Genomic DNA, 18,744 nt, shown 5'->3' on the forward strand with positions numbered 1-18,744 from the left:
CTGAAACAGAATACGGTTCATTGCACGTTACACAAAGATACGGTGCCCGTAAGGTGACATGGTCGGTTCACATAGTTTTGTCGTAACCACGACATAATAACTCGCCACAAGATAATTTTTTCAGGTAAGGACATCCTTGTCATGGCGACGACTTCTTATGTTGAGGGAATTACATATTTTTCTTGTAGTTTAATGCACAAACCTGCGTGACCATAGAAACCAGGGATTATCAAAAATAGATAAAACATTTTTACTAACATTACAAATTTAATTTAAAATTTGTATGTTATTATTATTATTAGGGCTATATTTTTATAATGATTGTTATATGTATTGTTATATGCTTATTTCCCTTTTCAATTTGTGTATCGCTTTACCTAGTAAATGTTTTGTATAATTATGCTAGCCTACAATATATTTTGTAAATAAACGCCTGACAGTTATGCCAATAAAGTTTTTACTTTATGATTGTATTTATGCCCATGTGTGATGATAAATGAGAGTGTTCTGTTTTCATTTACAAATGAAACTACTTGAATGATTAATTCCTCAACGAAATACTATAGGATTTATAATTATGGTCCATTAATTAGCCGAAATAAAATGAAATATATGTTCAATTTAAAATGAGTTCTAGTAAAAATTCCAGTCAGCATAATCAAAGCTTTATTGGCATGTCGAGCATTTACAGTAGGTAACTATTTAAAAAAGTATTAAGAACATTAAGTAAAGAGATCGAAATGAAGGGGAAAAATGAATATAAACGAATATAAAAATATAACCAATAATAACAGGCTAATAATAATAATAATAATATACAAATATTACTGGGAAAAGACAAGTCAAGTCAAGTCAAGTCTGCTTTATTGTCAATTCTTCCACATGTACAGTACATACATACAGAGAATTCAGAGTTCAGTGGTGCATGGGGAAAAAGAGGGGAGGGGGGCAAGGTTGGAGTTCAGCTTCCTGACAGCCTGATGAATGAAGCTGTCCTTCAGTCTGCAGGTCCGGGCCTGGAGACTCCGCAGTCTTTTCCCTGATGGCAGCAGACTGAAGAAGCTGTGTGATGGGTGGATGGGATCACCTGCAATGCAGAGGGCTTTACGGGTGAGACAGGTTCTGTAAATGTCCCGTAAATGAGACGCTGATGTGCTTTCTTGGCCAGTGCTGTGGTGTTGTCGGTCCAGGAGAGGTCCTCTGTGATGTGCACGCCCAGGAACTTGGTGCTGCTCACCCTCTCCACAGTCGCACTGTTGAGGGTCAGAGGAGCATGTTGAGTGTTCACTCTCCTGAAGTCAACAACAATCTCCTTCGTCTTTTCCACATTCAGAGAGAGATTGTGTCACTGCACCACCCAGCCAGGTGGCTCACCTCACTCCTATAGTTTGTCTCATCTCTGTTGCTAATGGGACCCACCACAGTCGTGTCATCTGCAAACTTAATAAAGAGGTTAGAGTTGTGTGACAGTGTGCAGTCGTGGGTCAGCAGAGTGAAAAGGAGGGGGCTCAGCACACATCCTTGTGGGGCCCCAGTGTTCAGTGTGATGGTGCTGGATGTCTTGCTGCCGACCCGTACTGCCTGAGGTCTACCAGTCAGAAAGTCCAACAGCCAGTTGCACATCGAAGTGTTGAGCCCCAGCTGGACCAGTTTGTGAATGAGCTGTTGAGGGATGGTTGTATTGAATGCTGAACTGAAGTCTATGAACAGCATTCTTACGTATGAGTCTTTTTTGTCCAGATGTGTGAGTGCTGAGTGGAGGGTAGTGGCGATGGCATCATCGCTCAAGCAGTTGGACCGATATGCAAACTGGAAGGGGTCCAGGGAGGGGGGGAGGGCAGACTTGATGTGGTGCATGACTAGCACTTCATGAGGATAGGGGTAAGTGCAACTGGATGGTAGTCATTGAAGCAGGATGGAGATGGCTTCTTCGGGACTGGAATGATGGTGGTAGTTTTGAAACATGTGGGAACAACAGCCTGCCTAAGCGAGATGTTGAAAATGTCTGTGACGACATCAGTGAGTTCCACCGCACAGTCTCTCAGTACACGCCCAGGTATGTTGTCAGGACCTGGAGCTTTGTGTGCATTGATCCTGCTCAAGTATCTCCTCACGTTGTCTGGGGTCAGCGTCATCACCTGGTCACTAAGAGGAGGTGGAGACTTCTGTGCAGTTGTGCTGTTTTGTTCCTCAAAGCGAGCGAAGAATGCGTTCAGCAGGGAGATGGTGCTGTCACAGGTCCGCGGTGGGGGCTTGTAGTCCGTAATGATCTGTATCCCCTGCCACAGGCTCCGAGTGTCTCTGCTGTCACTGAATTGATGGGCTATCCTCCTGGAGTAATGTCTCTTAGCCTCTCTGATGCCGCGGGATAGGTTGGCCCTAACAGTCCTCAGGCCCACCTCATCTCCAGCTCTGAAGGCAGACCTCCCCCCTGTCATCCACGGCGTCTGGTTGGCCCAGACAGTGATGATCTTTGGACTGTTACATCATCAATACACTTATTGATGTAGGCAGTGACAGTCTCAGAGTACTCTTGGAGGTCTGTGGTGTTATTGTATGTGGCAGCCTGCTTAAACATATTCCAGTCAGTGGTGTCAAAAAAGACTATCAGTTAATGGACTTACAAGTAGGATGGATAAAAATGTTTTCTTGTAGGCCTATTTTATATTATGCATTTTGTGTAACATTTATTTATGATAAATTTGAATTTCGACTATCGCACATAATACAGTCCGATAGCCAAGGACTATAGTTAATATAATAATTTAATAATGTAATAATTTCTTTAATAAATAATATAATAATATCTAAATTCAAAATAAAATATTAATGAATCCATCTCTGATAATCCCAGGTTGCTATGGTCACGCAGGTTTGTTTAAGCATTAAACTCATGGCCACAAGAAAAATATGTTGTTCCCTCAACATAAGAAGTCTTAGCCACGAGAAATGGATGTCGTTCCCTCAACATAGCATCTCAAGACCACGACATAAGGATGTCATTACCTCGACAAAATGATCTTGTGGCCACGACATATCACGTTCCCACAAGTTATTATGTCATGGCCACAACAAAACTAAGTGAACCGGACATGTCACCTTACGGGCACCGTACAAAGGATTTGTCTGGGCAGTTTTTTTTTTCAAAAATCACAGTTAGTTAAACCTTGTTAGTCATTGCTTGTTTCTCACTATATTCAATCATGATTTAATGTACAACATAATTGTTTATCTTGTGTTAAAAGAAATACATTAATTATATACCTATGTGATTTTAGATTTAATTATTTAACAAATAAAATAAATGTTTAATTAAAATTAGGGCTAGGATGTTGGCTCTCTAACACTGTTTTTGCCCTAAAATGTTTTCCCCTAAAATGTCCCCCTCATCACATTTTCTAAATTGTATTTTTAATCATAAAGATTTCATTCTTTATTTTTAATTTATACTGAAAAATAAAAATGTATTATAGTATAAACATTTTTCAATTATTTTTATTCAATCAACAACTGAATCAAAAATAAGTAACGAACCCGCACACTATCAAAGCTTGCCAATACTTAAACTTTATCACACGCAATGTTTCGGTCCACCGACCTACATCAGGCAAATGTATAGAATTAAAAGCAAGACTGTAACTGACAATCATATGTGGACTAATCACAAACACGTACGTAATAGATACCAGTGGCTCAAGTATACAATAGAAGACACTTTACAACATCCCTAATGAAAGATATATCATTATTCAAACACGAAAATAATTGTATTTATAAAATCACAATAGGTTATCAGAAAACGCACATCTTAACAAGGTTTTAATATCATCCCCTTATTTTTAATCAGACTGACACTTAGGTATACAGCAAACACCCTTCATATGGAATGCCAATTCTGCCATAATTATAAATAAATAAATAAAATAATTAAAAAAAAATGTAATAAAGCAAAAAATAAATAAATATATAAATACATAAATAAATAAATATACAAAGAAAAGTAAAAAAGCACAAATAATTAATTATTTATAATTAAAATTCCATATCAATATATATTTTTTTTTTTCTTTTTTTCCCACATTTTTTAATGCATTTATTTATTTCCATTTTTATTTATTTTCACATTTATGTACCAAATTAATTAATTATTTCTACAATTAATTACTAAAACACTTCTTCCACCGTATAATAATGAGGAGGGCATGTTTTACCTCAGGAATAGCAACCGAGCTAGAGTAGGCGAGGGGAAAGCTTTGAGGCCACAGTGTCACCTTGTGGTGCCCAAACAAAGTACAAGAAGTGTAGCCTACATCAGCGCTTCTCAATTCCAGTCCCCGCAACCCCTTGCTCTGCACATTTTGCATGTCTCTCTTTGTTAACACACCTGATTCAGATAATCAGCTCATCAGTGCATGAACTGTGTTCCAACTGACATGGGCCCTACACAGTGTTTTTTGCTTCCTACTCCCTGAGCAGGGGAAATCTTTTGAAGTTACCTCACTTCGGAACATTCATTCACAGATTTGTGCTGTGCAACATCTTCACACACGGACAAGTGTGACATCATATACCTCTGTAAATAAATACAATTTCAATTTGCATCTTGCACAGTTCAGTGCACTTTGAATGGAACATATACGTTCGCTTCGAACTGGAATCATGGCGGAATATCCTGTGATGTCCACTTCCCAGGGCACTTACGTTCAAATAGAACAAACGTCTGAAGCAATAAGAGAAACATACGAAATGTGCAGAGCGGGGGTCGCGAGGACTGGAATTGAGAACCACTGGCCTACATGACGCCTGTTGATAGTGTTGGATAAATGACTTAGATGGGCAATATGAGCAAAATCTTATATCACAGGTTATTATTTCAGTTTCATGTGGGGATGTTTCGGCTGGTAAGTGTGCAATCTGTGATTGCGTGCATTTGCTAAAGCTTGCTTTCTTATGCATGCTGTTTGTTAGGTTTCACTTTCAACACATATAACGCATGTTTCCAAGATTCTCAATAGAAGGAGGCATTACTGTAGAAGATTTGTCGCCTCGCGCCACTTCCAGTGTGGACAGTCACAGCATCAACTGATTGTAATGGCTTCTTTTGGTGTAGACACAGCTTTAGATACGGATTAATTACACATCTTTGGCTGGAAATATCCAGAATTAGGTCAAACAAAAGGTTTCCATGGGAATAGAGCTAGTGAAACACACACGCCATGCATTGAACATACAAGCATCATGCTCATCCAAACAGCGCCTGTCCTGTGCCCTCAGCTTTTTAAACTTTATGCATCTTTTTAATTTAACTTCCAAAAACAACATTGACAGCATCGGAAACAAACCCGTAAACTGATGTCCGGGGGCATTTTTTTAAAGCGTATTAAATGTATGCATCATGAATATGGAATGCCATAGTCTTAATTCCAATCGATAAATTCAGTTAAAATAATAAAGGGCTGTTATTAATAAAAATCCAATCAATGTCAACAAAAGCCATCATTACTGAATGCATTTACACTGCAATTAGCCTACAAATGCATAAAATGTTATGAAATTAAGGTTTTAAATTTTGAAGGCAGAAATATGTCAGTATGTCAATCAATTAAATTATATGTTTAATATGAAACTTAAATAGATACTAGGTGGTGGCAAGTCACTGTCTTAACGAGTGAGTTCAATCCATTCAACTGATTCCTTTAAATAGGTTACGCTGATTCTGAAAACACCACTACTTGTTACCGCAGTTCAGCTGTGGATTTGTTTCTGTGATAATTATATGTAGGCCTAACAGGGCCGTCACAAGAGGGGTGCGAGGCCTTGTGCAAAGTTGACGTGCGAGGCCCTCTGTCACTTTGTGTGTGTGTGGGGGGAGGGGGGGTTCCTATAGTAATGAACGCAATTTTAATACACATCTGATCGATTGTGATGCCATGCTCACTAACATGCTTGCGCATAAATCACGGTCACGCACAAGCTCACAAGAATTGTAAGATCTACTTCATAATAATAATAATAATAATAAACCAATTAAATAAGTAAATAAGAATGCTCAAATAAGTTCTAGGTTTGTAGTTATATATGAAGAGTTCAGATGCAAAAGCCTCTAAGTGCCATCTAAAATTTTCTCCTAAAATGGTTATTTTCTCAGGCTCCTATGTTTATGTTCAGTTTTACTTTATAAAAGAAATAAAAGAAACTATTCATTGCCATTAAAATGAAATTACTGAACCTACAGTATAGGAGCCTCATAAAAATTCCCATTTTAGAAGAAAATTTCAAACGGCACTTGGAGGCTTTTGCATCTGAATTCTTCATATGAAGTAGTAATCAATTTACACTATTTGAAAATAATATTTTATTTTAAAATGTGCACATTCACTCTTATTCGTATGTCTAACGTTATATTTTAGCCTAAATGTTAAAAACCCAATTCCAAAAAAGTTGGGACACTGTACAAATTGTGAGTAAAAAAGGAATGGAATAATTTACAAATCTCGTAAACTTATATTTTATTCACAATAGAATATAGATAACATATCAAATGCTGAATGTGAGACATTTTGAAATGACATGCCAAATATTGGCTCCTTTTTGATTTCATGAGAGCTACAGATTCCCAAAAAGTTGGGACAGGTAGCAATAAGAGGCTGGAAAAGTTTAATGTACATATAAGGAACAGCTGGAGGACCAATATGCAACTTATTAGATCAATTGGCAACATGATTGGGTATAAAAAGAGCCTCTCAGAGTGGCAGAGTCTCTCAGAAGTCAAGATGGACAGAGGATCACCAATTCCCCCAATGCTGCGGCGAAAAATAGTGGAGCAATATCCGAAAGGAGTTTCTCAGAGAAAATTGCAAAGAGTTAGAATTTATCATCATCTACAGTACATAATATCATCCAAAGATTCAGAGAATCTGGAACAATCTCTGTGCGTAAGAGTCAAGGCCAGAAAACCATACTGGATGCCCGTGATTTTCGGGCCCTTAAACGGCACTGTATCACATACAGGAATGCTGCTGTAATGGAAATCACAACATGGGCTCAGGAATACTTTCAGAAAACATTGTCGGTGAACACAATCCACCGTACCATTCGCTGTTGCGGGCTAAAACTCTATAGGTCAAAAAGGAAGCCATATCTAAACATGATCCAGAAGCGCAGGCGTTTTCTCTGGGCCAAGGCTCATTTGAAATGGAATGTGGCAAAGTGGAAAACTGTTATGTGGTCAGACGAATCAAAATTTGAAGTTCTTTTTGGAAAACTGGGATGCCATGTCATCCGGACTAAAGAGGACAAGGACAACCCAAGTTGTTATCAGCGCTCAGTTCAGAAGCCTGCATCTCTGATGGTATGAAGTTGCATGAGTGCATGTGGCATGGGCAGCTTACACATCTGAAAAAGCACCATCAAAGCTGAAAGGTATATCCAAGTTCTAGAACAACATATGCTCCCATCCAGACGTTGTCTCTTTCAGGGAAGACCTTGCATTTTCCAACATGACAATGCCAGACCACATACTGCATCAATTACAACATCATGGCTGCGTAGAAGAAGGATCCGGGTACTGAAATGGCCAGCCTGCAGTCCAGATCTTTCACCCATAGGAAGCCTGTATTAGAATCATAAAGAGGAAGATGCAACAAAGAAGACCTAAGACAGTTGAGCAACTAGAAGCCTGTATTAGACAAGAATGGGACAACATTCCTATTCCTAAAATTGAGCAACTTGTCTCCTCAGTCCCCAGACGTTTGCAGACTGTTATAAAAAGAAGAGGGGATGCCACAAAGTGTTAAACATGGCCTTGTCCCCACTTTTTTGAGATGTGTTGATGCCATGAAATTTAAAATCAACTTATTTTTCCCTTAAAATGATACATTTTCTCAGATTAAACATTTGATATGTCATCTATGTTGTTTTCTGAATAAAATATTGAAATTTGAAACTTCCACATCATTGCATTCTGTTTTTATTCACAATTTGTACAGTGTCCCAACTTTTTTGGAATCGGGTTTGTAGATGTGAGAACATCCAAATTTATAGGCTACTGCTTGGTAGGGCTGGGCGATATATCTAACGATATGATCATGCGCATCTAGTCAGCAAAGCCGGTTCCCTGATTAGCGCTAAATCGCCATCACCTGCTTTCAAATGGACCGGCATTTAATAGACAGAGCCGTAGATCACTGACAAGCTACGCAATATCGCGTTCATTATCCCAGATGAATCGCCTTCGATAATGAACACGATATTGCGTAGCTTGTCAGTGACCTACGGCTCTGACTATTAAATGCCGCTCCATTTGAAAGCAGGTGATGGCGATTTAGCGCTAATCAAGGAACCAGATTTACTGACTAGATGCGCATGATCATATCGTTAGATATATCGCCCAGCCCTACTGCTTGGTATAACGTTGGCCGGCCGCATATCATGTTATTAGCCCTATCAGGGCCGTTGAAAATGGAGATTCACACTTAATGAAACCAAATAGCCTAATCCACACATAAGATTAAATCAACAGATGCATGGCGTATTCGATGAAGCCCATGTGCATTACTGTAGCCTATAGAGATTTTCCTGAAGGAAATAAACAAATCCTGAAGCATAGGCTATTGGCACATAACACGTTCAAATGCCTAAATATGAGCTATAGCCTAATGATAATAAAAACTGCTCAAACACAGCTAGTTTTATCCAGGCCCGTTTACAGAAATAGGCTACTAAGGGTGCTTCAAAAATTAGTGAGTGTACTCTATAGCCTCGATGCACATAAATTTTAATGTATATTATTATCCCGGACCTAACCATCACTGAGGTCTAGACAAATCGTACAAAATCATAGCCTAAATGTGAGGTCGTACGAATATGTGCAATGAGCCAGTCACCTCATAAAATACATACGAACTGGTCGTGAAATACTTTGAGATCCTTATAATTTGTTAATTTGTTCTTATTTATTAACTGTTCACTTTGATGTTTGAACTTTATATTTATAAGGCTAGTAGTTTTTGTTGTGGTATCTAGAATTGTAAAACTGAACTGTTATCTAAAATGTATGTTTTAAAAATAACGATAACAACATTATTTTATATTTTTGTGGCAGGGCAAGTAAAAATTTTTAACCTCTAGCCCGACACTCACTGGTCAAGAGCAGTGATTCCCTCTTTTCTTTATTAACATGACACAGAGAGCAGCAGGTGTACTATATTAATATCCAAATCACAGATCTAAAGTTACACATAAACATTTTACACAGTTGTTTGCTTCCACTTAAGAAATACCCATTTATGCAAATATTCGACAAGACAGATATATTTTGAAGTAATTCAGTGTTGCATTTTAGGTAGGTTTCCATGTGAGTCAGTCAACACAAGTAACACATTGAGATCTTTTTTTGTGGCTCAGCCTATTGCATTTAAAAACTAGCTCTTCCTGCATTATTTTCTCATTTATGCATGTTCTTTTTATAAAAAACCAAAATGTCCACCAATATATTGCTTTAAAGATTATCTGGAAACATCAGATGCAATTAGGTGCAATTAAGCAACTTTTGTTAATTAATATAGCATATAACAAGAGTACTTTATTTACAACAGTAAGTTAGTATGTATGATAGGCCTATTAAGTAACATTTATGCAGAATCCCTTACATCAGCTTCACAATGCATCATAAAATGATTAGACATATATTCCATATGCCTATTTCATATAGGCTAGCCTATTTAATTTTATTTTGGATATAGGCTATGATGATGATGATGTTGATGATGATAATACTAACACTACTACTAATAATAAGAAAGAAAGGAAGAATATTAGGCTCTGTATTGGCCTGCATGGTATGTGCAGTATAAACAGTGCGCATAAGAAAGTGATTGCACACTTTTGCAAGCTTCAGCAAATGCACGCGATCACAGATTGCACGCTTCCAAGCCGAAACAACCCCCCATGTGAAACTATAATAAGAAAAATAATAAGAAAATAATAACACGTGATATAAGATTTTGGCCATATTGCCCATCTAAGTCATTCATCCCACACTATCAACAGGCGCATCATGTAGGCTACACTTCTTGTACTTTGTTTGGGCACCACAAGGTGACACTGTGGCCTCAAAGCTTTCCCCTCGCCTTCTCTGGCTCCATTGCTATTCCTGAGGTAAAACCATAGATAGTAAAAGAAATGGACACAGCGACCCCATTGGAACTCAATTGAGACAAGTGAAGCCCATTTTTTAGCGATTTTTAGCACTTCCGTTTCTGACGCACAGACTCAAACTAAGCTTGATGACGTCAGCAACCTGTCTGACAGATGTAAATCTTCTAGTAGCTGTGCGTGCAAACTGCCATCGTTAATCTTGCAGAGACGGCGTGCTTGAGTTGGGAGTTCTTTGGCGTGAGTGAGCAGGAGTAAGTATTCTGATTAATTATTTTGTATAGTATTTTAAAATGTAACGCCAGTACGCCATATCTCTTGACGTCTCCCCGATTGCCTGCGAGCTTCTCCCTCCTGTCTGTACGGTAATTTCTCTCTACTGTGCGACAGAGAGTCGAGTGGTTATGACGCAATCGTTAGCCTATTTTTTACAAAAACTGTTTCTACGGGGCCAATAATGTAACATAGAAGGTAATGGAGCCCTTTATACATTGTCGTGTATCTTTAGAAATAAATAATGGACAAATGGAGTCTTTAAACGCCTCAGATGTAAAGTTATTCGCTGTCAAAGTGACGCCAAAATGAATGGGAGTCAATGGGATGCTAACGCAAGTGAAGTTCTGCTACAAGATGGCGGCACGCTGCCGACTTCAACTTCCGGTCGACTTCCTTACCGCCTGGGTAAAACAGGCCTCCTCATTACCCTATTGACAAAGAAATGTGGAAATAAATAAATGTGAAAAAAAAAGAAATGTGGAAAGAAAGAAAGAAAGAAAGAAAGAAAGAAAGAAAGAAAGAAAGAAAGAAAGAAAGAAAGAAAGAAATGTGAAAATAAATGTGGAAATAAATAAATATATAAATAAAAAATAAAAATGTGGAAAAATTAAATCAAATACATAAAGAAACAAAATTATAAAGAGTTATTTATTTTTGCTTTTTTACTCTTCTTTGTATATTAAGTAATTTATTTTTGCTTTTTCACATTTCTTTGTACATTTATTCATTTATTTATAATTATGGCAGGATTGACATCCCATACAATTCATGCCAACAGCCCATCATATAACTGCATATATAGCAAGAATTCACGTTAAACATATTTTGCTAGCTTGATAGAGATGGATCACACAAATCAGAAAGAATGTGAAGTCTATGATGATACAATGGACATGAGCGGGAATTATAGTTCTCAAGGAATTAGTTTGTTCCTTTTAAAAAGGCTACTGAATATTAAATGCTCGGAGGGGAAATTGTTGATGCTTCACTCCGCTCACATACTCTGCTGGACACCGCCACTCAAATGTGGCTTTTTGTTAATGACTGTCTTCCTACAGGATTTAACACAGACAGCTCACTACCAGTTACAAAAGACACTGTAAACAGACTGTCGCAGGCAATTCTAAATGCATTTTTCATCAATTAATTTATTAAATTATCCTTTGATGAATATGTTCTGGCCCGCAATCTGGTGGCAAATTTTTTTTGTTTGTTTGTTTGTTTTGAAAGAAGAGTCTTATGTTCACCAATACTGTATTTATTTGATCAAAAATACAGTCAAAAACAGTAATATTGTGAAATATTATATAAGTACTAAATGAGATCATATGCACGTAACCATATTTGTTATTCAGTTAATGCAGTCTGTAAAGTCACCTTTAAAGTGCCATTAAATGGTAAACATTAAGGTCCTGGCAGTTCCTTGCTTATACTGTATTAAAGATAGGTTGTCCACTCTCATTGCTGGCCTCAGAGTGAGAATACCCAGATCTTGCCAGTCAAATAGATAGGCCTACAAATGAATGACTTGAGTGCTAGTCTGTAGTTCCTCTGTTCACCAAGAGATGGCGCTGTGAAGAATGCTGAACGTATTCAGAGCAACATGTTTACCTTCCTGTAGGTGAAGTAGAGGACAAAAAAAACACACAAATAAGGCTTAACCTGAAACTATGCTGATAACAGGTATGAATTGATTCATAATGTGACTATTCTGCAAGTGTTGTTTTGAACAGATGTTGCATCCTTACTGGTAGAGAGAACCGCTCAGTACATCAAGAATTCCACCTAAAAACAAACAAACATTCCAAAAATATAATCCAAAAAAAGACTGAAAGTAATTACATAACATATATAATGCTAACAAATAATAGTGTTTGGTTCAGCATAAGCTAAGTGAACTTTGATACTCTCAAATTAATCAAGAGTGTGTATCCTATTAATAGTAGCATCATACCTGGCTGGCAGACTGTTTCACATATCACAGGACAAACGTAACAGTAGGAACAATCCTGTGGAAGAAGAAGATAAGAGGGTAGGTGATGCATAACATGTTCGTCATATAAATGTTTTTTTTTTGTTTGTTTGTTTTTTTGCTGTTAAATGAGGTGTAGTGTTCAGGTGTCCACATACTTTTGGCCTTTATTAATATGAATTTTGGTCTAATTAAGAAAGAAAACCTACTTCACAGTGATTGCAGTGTGCTGACGTGTCCCCTTCCTCACAGGGACATTTGTCACAGGTACCGCAGTGCTGAGAGGAAAGAGAGAGGAGGACAGAGATAGAGTAGTAAGCTACACCTCTGCTATTTACTGGGGAAGTTTAGGAATCACACCAAATCTATACTTAAGTAAGTTCATGGGTTATACTAAAGTTCAGTGGGTTTAGTGTGTGCTAAAAATAGGTGAAATTATCACCTAAAAGTAATTGAAAAATATGTAAAATACCTCATGCACTGTTCAGTACTTAATCAAAATACTACCGACTATTAATAATAATTTTATCAACATCAACAAAAGTAGTTTTTTCACTGCAAAACTGCATCTGACGTAGCATGATTATTTAATGCTGCTTAAAAGGTGACATGCATATATTTTCACAGCAGTCAGATGATGTTACATACCGTAAATAGCCTACATAAATTATAGAATTAAACGAATTCATTATATAGCAGAACTGCAATATTATGACAAATTATTGTTGATTATTGCTTCTGAATTTGTAATGATGCCTACAGCTTCAGACTGTCTACACAAAATGAAAATCTTGTTTTCATCATAGCACCAGTTTTTTTTTTTTTTTGTTTATGAAGAGATAATCCGTGAGACTGCAGGATTCAGTGAGTAAGCATACATACTGAACAAACTCTGGCATTTTCAATGGCTTTCTTAATCGCTGCTTACTAATATAAATGACTTTAGTAAATGGCAATATAAATTGTCCCTTATTTTAAAGGATTAGTTCGCTTCCAGAATAAACATCAATTTTCAACATGTTTAAGTAATGCGTGAAGTCATGGACGCGCATCATAGAGCTAGTGCAAGATCAGAACTTGTGATTAAAAAGTATATAATTTTTTATTTTTTTTTAAATGATAGATCGTTTCACTAGATGAGACCCTTATTCCTCGGCTGGGATCATGTAGAGCCCTTTGAAGCTTCACTGAAACTGCAATTTGGACCTTCAACCCATTGACCACTATACAGAGAAAAACCTTTATTTCTTTTTGACTGAAGAAAGAAAGACATGAACATCTTAGATGACATGGGAGTGAGTAAATTAGAAAAAAATTATTCTGGAAGTGAACTAATCCTTTAAATTAGGGCACATTTTTGCCCAAGGCCCAATTAAAAACTCTCTTAACATGAGTAGGGACTGGGGCATGTGTGAGTCAGTAATGTAAGTGCAGTGAGGTAGAAGCATGGTTACCTCACAGACTGAGCAAAGGGCACAGAAAGAGCCTGAGCTATACATTACATCCTTCGTGGAGACCAACTCTTCTCCCTCTACATATTCCTCATTGGCAGTTTCTACAGAGAGAGAGAGAGAGAGAGAGAGAGAGAGAGAAATTAGGTTTAACAAAGACCTTAATATTCCTGTCAAAAACACCTCCACAAAAAGATTGCAATCCAGTTTTTCTGTACGCTGATTTGCAGTGAAAAATAAATATTTAAAGAGAAGAATATGAAGGAGAGAATGGTTGCTTTTTCATATTCTGTTGCAGGTATATTGACTCCTCCCCTTGAACTTTCAGTTACCCGTGTATCGTGCTCTCTCATTTGCTGTAGGTCGTTGCCAATGTAATTTCCTGTCAAAACAAATTTTACATTGAAGGATTGTGAGTCGCCGACAGATCTCTCACCGGCATCGGTGCTTCTCTCAGATTGCCTCTTTGATAACACACTAATGAGATTGTCACTCACGTGAACGAGCACTGATTTGCCTCAGATTTCTGGCATTTGTCAGCAATTTCCACAAAACTGTTGACGATTGAATATTGGGGCTAAAATTGTGCATTGTGTGCCCGTCTTTAGGCCTTGTTGCAGCTGGTTAAGACACTCAACTATAAAGCAATCACTGGACAAGTACTTAACTGACCCTTGACAGGGAGTTTGATTGACAGGTGATCTGACCAGTCATAACACCTAATCTGCTATTTTTGTCCAACAAACCAAACAGGAGAGTAGATTAATGTATTTGTATAACGTATTGACATCTTGTGAAACAAGATACCTTCTGATGTTCATTTATGTTTATTTCATGCTATAACTAGTATGGGCACTTGTATTAGATGATCACTTTATGTGACGCTTGAACTGAGGTGCTACAGTGATCTGTCACAAAACATTAAAGAGCCACAAAATTGTATTGTTTGAATTTCTTTTAAAAAATGAAAATTTAAAAGCTGAGGCTTTGTTTGATACAAAAAGTAACCTGATCTGTCTGTCATTGCGTTGTCAGTTTCCTCTCCACGATGCTCCACGATGTAATTTTCACTACATGAGAACATGTAGCAACAGTAATGGGTGAAGAGGAAGCTTTGCGAAACTTCAATTAATAGGTGATTCTGAAGAGGAAGTGGAAGCTCTCCTTTTGTAAAAAACACCAAAAACAAATCACATTTACTCAGAGGTACGTTGTTGATTCCGTTGCATGAGTACCCACTACTGGCAGAACCCTTGGAATGGCTCTGCTTGATCTGCAATGACATTATAGTCATGTTACATTGTGGTCTACAGAGCGCCCTGAAGTGTGTATGTATATGAAGCAGACTCACTCCCTTGGTCAAAATTGAGGGGTTCAGGATGTGTCTATGTAAACTTCCCTCATCCACTTGACGAAGTTACTTCAAAATGAAGGCGGGGATTCCCCTGTGGGTAAGTGCTTAGGGAAGTTTGCGAATGCATGTCTAAAAGTGAATTGGAATGCAGCCAATGTGGCACCTACAGCTCGAAACACACTGCACAATTTTCGGCTGTACCAGACGAAAGATTGGCATAATGAAACAATCGTGGCAATTTCGGTGATCGTGGCTCCTAATCGGTGGTCCTGTGTCGTACAGTGAGAGAGGTTCAAAGATGGATTTTATTTGCGTTTTTATTTCAACAGCTAAAGTGTGATTTATCATGCTCTTTTTGTTTAGCACTAGCGCATTCTGATGATGTTTTATTGTTCTATAGTAATGTGCGTCATAGCGTACGAGTCCGTAGGAGTCATCATCGTACAGTCTACATGCATCGTAGCCAAGTAGAGCAGTGTCACTTGCTAAAATTGTGCATTTGTGTTTCGGGCTTACAGTAGGGTTTGTCCAATTATGTTCCTAGAGTGCCACCTTCCAGCAGAGCTTAGGTCCAGCACTAATTAAACACACCTGAACCAACCAGGATCACTAGACACTTCCAGGCAGGTGTGTTAGAGATAAACTTCCCTCCAGGAGCAGGATTGGACACCCCTGGCGTTCCTTAATACTCCATCTTACTACCTTCTTGTTGTTTACCATAGGAAGACGTCCACTCCGGGGTACCTACACTTACTGTCACGGTTCATGAATGCACCGTCTCCTGCTGGTTTGTTGTGACGTCATGTTAATTGTTTCATGTGGGTGTTACCACTGATCGGCTGATCAGCGGCAGGTTCAGCTCGTTACAGCAGCCTATTTAATGCCCGGTCTTTTCGTCTCTTTGTTTGTCAGATCATTGTGTGAGGTCCGCGTGGTGTTTGTCTGTTCAAGATTCAGCGTTCCTGCTTCATGCTCTGTTTCCTGTTTGGTCGTCTCTGGATTTATGTTATCAGTACGGATACCTCGCCTTCACCAATTCCACCAACGCACTCAAGGGGATTGTTAATTCATCACTATCTCCACCAACGCACTCAAGGGAATTGTCAGGTCTTCACCACTTCCATCATCGCACTCAAGGGAATCTACTCACCTGTCTGTGCTGCCACCGAAGTCCCTGCGTCATTCTCCAAAAGCCAGTCATCATCACATATTCTTAATAAACGTCATTATTACTTGCAGTTGCCTCCTGTCCTTTATCACGCCGTGACAGAACGATCTGACCAACAATCGAGGCAGCGAGTAATCAACAGTCTGCTCTGGAGGATTTCCTCAGCGCCAGTGTTCGAAGGATGGACTCCCAGGAGAGGAATCTTAACGACACTGGTCGCGCGGTTCAGGCTTTGGTGACGCAGGTGTCCGAGCTCACCCAACAACTGCAGTTACTACAAGCTCCCACTGCACCGCTCACACCGGCCGTTCTGCCAGCCCCTTCGGAAGCCCCCTCCCAGCCGGAACCACGGCTTCCCATTCCGGAGTCATATTCGGGTGAGCCTAACTACTGTAGAGCTTTCTTAACCCGCTGTGACATGCATTTTTCCCTTCAACCCAGAACCTTCGCCAACGAGAGGGCCAAGGTGGCATTTGTGCTCACATTGCTCACTGGGAGGGCGGCATTATGGGGGAACGGCGGTGTGGGAGAACCAGGATCCATGCTGCGCCTCGTTCCAGTCACTCTCCGCCAAGATGAGACGGGTCTTTGATCGGGCTGTCGCCGGGAGGGAGGCGGCCAGGAAGCTCGCGGAACTACGGCAGCATGAAAGATCCGTCTCGGACTATTCCATCGAGTTCCGTACCCGAGTGTCTATAGTGGTCATTGGAACGAGGAGGCGCAGTGGGACATGTTCCTGCATGGGCTGGCTGACCGCGTCCAGAAGGAGATCTACGCCCTGGACCTCCCTACTTCACTGAATGGCCTCATCGAACTGGCTTTGCGGGTCTAATCACGGCTGACGCGGATGGAGAGGCGGAGTTTACCCAGTTCCACATCTTGGTCCCAGCCGAACGTGCGGTCCAGCGGCGGGGACGCGGCCAGCCCCTCCTACGATCACGAGCCCATGCAGGTAGGGCGAGCTCCGCTTTCCCGGGAGGAGAAGGAGAGGCGGAGGTCCCTGGGCCTTTGTCTCTACTGCGGGGGAACCGGGCACCACGCTTACACCTGCCCGGTAAAAGGCCAGGCCCGGTAGTACGTATGAGGCTACTATCGGGTGGGATCTCCGCCGAGAAGACCTCATCATCATCCACGCTCCTTCCGGTAAGGCTAAGGTGGGCAGCACAGACCCACAACTGTCAAGCACTACTGGACTCAGGGGCAGAAGGTAATTTCATGGACAGCACACTAGCACACCGTCTTCACATTCCTCTCAGACCCCTTTCGCACCACATCACAGTTCAAGCCCTCAATGGACAGAAGCTTCCGGTCATATCTCATGTCACTGAAGACATCACCCTCATCACCTCTGGCAATCACTCTGAAACCATTTCATTCCACATCCTTGACTCCCCTCTGGCCAACGAGAGGGCTTGGTCACCCCTGGCTCCTCCTCCACAACCCGAAAGTAGACTGGTCTTCAAATACCATATTAACTTGGTGTCAAGGATGTCACGAGTCTTGTTTAGTGTCTGCCTGTCCGTCTGTTTCTATGTCTGTGTTGCAGGAGGAGGTGGTGGATTTGTCTAACGTGCCCGCGGAGTACCTCCACCTGAAGGAAGTGTTCAGTAAGTCTCGTGCTGCTTCTCTTCCTCCGCATCGTCCCTACGACTGTGCCATAAAATTACTGTCTGGGTAAGTCTCCGCCTAAGGGCAAATTATATTCACTTTCGGTTCCAGAGAGGGAGGCTATGGAGAAATATATTTCTGATTCTCTAGCTTCCAGGTTCATCCGCCCTTCCTCTTCTCCAGCGGGGGCGGGGTTCTTTTTTGTGGGAAAGAAGGACGGCTCACTGCGACCTTGTATTGATTACCGGGGACTGAACGACATCACGGTCAAGAATACTTATCCTTTGCCGTTGATGTCTTCAGCCTTCGAGAGGTTGCAGGGGATCGTCGATTTTCACAAAACTGGACTTACGTAATGCTTATCATTTGGTCCGCATCAGGGAGGGGGATGAATGGAAGACCGCTTTTAATACCCCCAGGGGGCACTTTGAATATTTGGTCATGCCCTTCCAGTGGTCTTCTAGGCACTCGTCAACGACGTGCTGCGAGATATGATTGATCAGTTCATATATGTCTACCTGGACGACATATTGATTTTTTCTTCTTCTCTCCAGGAACATGTGCAGCACGTTCGACGAGTGCTTCAGAGGTTGCTAGAGAATGGGCTTTTTGTCAAGGCGGAGAAATGCGAGTTTCATGCACAGTCGGTTCAATTTTTGGGGTATATCGTGTCGACTGAGGGAATACGCATGGATCCCGAGAAAGTTAAGGATGTGGTAGAGTGGCCAAGTCCAGATTCCCTTAAGGCCCTACAGAGGTT

The 18,744-nt window shown here is 40.1% G+C and overlaps 1 pseudogene; it reads right to left on the reverse strand.

Moving 5' to 3' along the window:
• Positions 1-11,678: 11,678 nt before the first annotated feature.
• LOC109091872 overlaps positions 11,679-18,744 on the reverse strand; it is a 57,382-nt pseudogene continuing 50,316 nt past the window's right edge.

The sequence above is a fragment of the Cyprinus carpio genome, chromosome B12, assembly GCF_018340385.1.
Source record: "Cyprinus carpio isolate SPL01 chromosome B12, ASM1834038v1, whole genome shotgun sequence".
Classification (NCBI taxonomy): Eukaryota; Metazoa; Chordata; class Actinopteri; order Cypriniformes; family Cyprinidae; genus Cyprinus; species Cyprinus carpio.